Here is a 4,138-nt window from a genome sequence, read left to right as displayed (position 1 = left end):
GCCGATGCTAAGCAGTGACGTGAATTCACATCAATAATTCAATCATTATGTATCTACATAAACGAATCAATACTTGCGTCTATACATATGTACACATTCCGACGAGCTACATTTACATACAAGGCAGCGAGAGATGAGATGTCACACACCGATGAATTTACTTATACCCTTATGTGTGTGCGGGAGACTGTAAACTACAAACACAGGCATATATCTTATCTGAGTGGTCACAAGAGAGGGCAATAATTTGTGCACGTAGTTGTGGCTGGCGATTTTGTAGCCGAAACAACTAGTAACTTCTGGAAATCGAAGAGCCTAGAAGTATGCAGCGTAAACTATAAAAGCGGTGCAGGCGAGTAAGAAGAATTCAGTTTGATTTGAGTTGATCAGCAGTTACGACTAAGAAGATATCTAGCGAGCAATACCAGTATTATTTTGATTAGTGGAGTTTCATTTGAGCTATCAGTTTGGTTATTAAGCTATTCGTTGCACAGTTTGAGTGTTATTGTGAAGCATTTTAATAAAGGCCATTTTTCCATTATTCAATATTGGAGTTATTTATTCAACAGTTTAGCGATACGAACCTAGCAAAAGGGGCAAATAAGAGGATTTGCAAGCAAATTCGTTACAATAGGGGGACTCATGATAGCATATAAACTTATAAGGTGTAAAATTATATCCATTTACACACGCGGTTATATGAACGCACCTAGTAATACTCTTGATAAACTTGATTGTTTTTCAGCTGTATTATTGCCAAAAAAAAATTTTTGATTGTTATACAAATTAAAAAATACCAAGATTAAGTGAAAAATCAAAACTAAAACGCCTTTACTTGCTGATGTTGGAGATTTCTGATGAAAATGCCGGCTGTTATGTCTGCAAGGTTGCATTCCTTTGAGTTTACCGCGTTTACACAATGAAATGTGCGCGTAAATTTATACAAATTGTGTAAATGATTTTTTATACAAAATTTGACAGCTCGTGCGTAAACTAGATAAATTTATACGTTTACACACTTTATAAGGCATTTATACGGTTACATGAGTCCCCCTAATATATTTGAAGCAGATAATATTCACAAGAAAAATGCAAGCTAGTTTGTACTGCTTTCTTTTTTGTGGCTGCATATGAAATTGTTGAATACACCAATAAACCCTACATTAATCTTTAAAATTAATATCTCGTTGAAATCAGAACTGATTTTAGATTTTCCTCAGACAATCCTTTGTATATATAAAATAAGAAAGAGATACAATTTAAATTTTCGTCGTATTTTGTAAGATTTCTCTAACATCTCCAAGAATCAATTAATAGTTAATAAACTGCGGAAAGCGCAAAATGCCCTCTTTCTGACAACATACAAGTTTCGTTGGCTAAACGGAAATAAAGTTATAGGCCAATATATGGATCAATCAATGGACTTGACAAATTGTATAGCGTTTTATTTTCTGGCAAAAGTTATATTCTAAAAAGCAGATAACGCCTTGACGAGGTATTTCGTTCTTTTTTGAAAATTGTTGCCTGCTCGCAACGCAAAACCGTTACACTTTTACCCTGCATAAAACGGCGGTGTGGCATTGCAACTCTGCTAAACTAGCTGATCGTGACAATTTATTTTCGTAACTTCACATATTTTTAGTCGAAGCAAATTGAAATGAAGGAAATAATTCCTAATGAATTTTTATTATCATTGACAGTGCGTTTGTGAAAATCAGCTAACACACGGGGTAGCCCTTTATGTTCTATGCATGCACTATAAATGTTCAAGATTTGCTGGGATAGGAGTAACTGTATTAAGGCTTTACCATTTACTTAGGCGGCCACCGTGGTGTTATGGTAGCGTGCTCCGCCTACCACACTGTATGCCCTGGGTTCACACCCCGGGCAAAGCAACATCAAAATTTTAGAAATAAGGGTTTTCAATTAGAAGAAAACTTTTCTAAGCGGGGTCGTCCCTCGGCAGTGTTTGGCAAGTGCTCCGGGTGTATTTCTGCGATGAAAAGCTCTAAGTGAAAACTCATATGCCTTGCGGATGCCGTTCAGAGTCGGCATAAAACATGTAGGTCCCGTCCAGCCAATTTGTAGGGAAAATCAAGAGGAGCACGAAGCAAATTGGAAGAGAAGCTCGGCCTTTGACCTCCTCGGAAGTTATCGCGCCTTACATTAATTTTTATTTATTTTTATTTACTCAGGCAACAATTTATTTCAGAAAAGAAAACGCTATTAGACACCAATAAAAACGTTACCCGAACTTTCCGGAAGAATTTTAGTAAACAGACCTATTTAACATCTGAAAGCTTTTTTAATTTCGCGTCGAGGTTTGCTTATTGCAGGCGTATTGCAGGATCAATATATAAAACGTCCGTTTTCTAAAGTTTTTTTAATGCTAAATAAAAGTGTAGACAAAATTTTATTAAACGCAAAAATATACATAGATATGTGTTTAACAGCGCAACAATATAAAGAAAGGACGTTATATTTATTTAGTAAAACATCCAAATTTGCAAACCCGATGAAGCCTTTCTTTGAAATTATGTTTCCCTATCCAAAATGAGGGGAAAGAATAAACTACATATTTGATTGCCACAACATACACGTATTTGACCTGTAATCCCAAGTGATAGAAATAAATTCTGACCACGTTTGATTTTCGGTACGTTATGGAGCTTATTTGGTATTCGTCCACGTATAAATAAACAAACAATTGCAAAGAATTGTTGTTTTGAAAAAGTATAGCAAAGTGCGTCATTTCATTTCGCTAGACTAATAATAAATACGGTTGATTTGTTATTTTGATATAGCAAAATATGTTTGTTCAGCTAATTAAAACAAACAAAAAACAAGTAAGGGTGTCTAAGTTTGGAGGTAACCGGATATTATATACTCAGCGTGGATCTAGAAATGTTTTGTAATGCTTGATCGGAATATGGCCATGGCACCGCCAACTAAAAAAAATGTCTCGTAAATTCCTTTTACAATAAAACTTGATAAGTGAAATATCATTGATACAAAACTATTTTTCGCTAAGATATCGCTTATTATTATAGTCTACGACCCTTTCAAACATCTTTTATATAAAAGTGGGCGTGCTTTTTAACCGATCACGTTCATTGTCCTAGAAATATTTTCTGCTATAAAGACATAATATGTACACAATCTTATTACGATCCTTTAATTTTTCTTCGAGTTATGGCTCCCGCCACGAAAATTTTCAAAAATTAAAAAATTTTCCTTTTTCTCTTTAAAATTTCACTTGGAAAATTAAGCACCATTGATATAAACCATCTAAAATGATAGCTTATTTTGTTCGTCCACGGGCGGTGCCACACCCATTTTCAAAAAAAATCAAGAGTCTTAATATCAGCGCAGTAATCAGGTTTTATGTGTTTTCCAAAACGTTATATATATATAAAAAGTGGGCGTGGTCACCATCCGATTTTCCTCATTTTTAATAGCGATGGGAGATGAGCGCCAAGGAACCCATATACCAAATTGCAATATTTTATTTTCATTATTTACTCAAGTTGTGTCGTATGCACCGACAGAGAGACGGACGGATGAACGGACATGGCTAAATTAATTCCTATTTTCATCCTCAGCATTTTGATATATGGAAGTCTATATACATATATCTCGATTCGTTTAAGCCCGTTATGCTACCAAAGTTATGCACTCTGTGCGCAAAGAACGCTGAGTATAACAAGATTGACTTTGACTAGCTTTAACATAAATTTAGATGTATTTTTGTTATTTCAAATTCCTGGAATCTCATTTTTTATTTACACGTCTCCGTCTCAATTAGGTATAAATAGCGCCGACGAAATTAAACTCGGTGTACTTTATAGTTAAAAAGGGGTAGAAAAGGTTTTAAAATATAATGAATCTACGAAATAAATTTGTGCTGCTGTTTGATCTGCTTTGCTGCATCTTAAGCTATACGAATGCGGAATATCGCATGATACGTGGCTCATATTCACATATAAAGAACAGCCCCCATACAGTGGCAATATTCCATGGATCCACCTATAGATGCGTTGGTTCTATAGTCAGTATTAGATCGGTAGTTACAGTAGCGCATTGCGTAAAGGATAATAGTGCGGGTCTCATCGTTGTGGGCGGTATAACCAATTTAAAA

The sequence above is a fragment of the Eurosta solidaginis genome, unplaced genomic scaffold (assembly GCF_040869045.1).
Source record: "Eurosta solidaginis isolate ZX-2024a unplaced genomic scaffold, ASM4086904v1 ctg00001089.1, whole genome shotgun sequence".
Taxonomy (NCBI): Eukaryota; Metazoa; Arthropoda; class Insecta; order Diptera; family Tephritidae; genus Eurosta; species Eurosta solidaginis.
The sequence above is the reverse complement of the archived record's forward strand: the minus strand, read 5'-3'. Positions refer to the sequence as shown.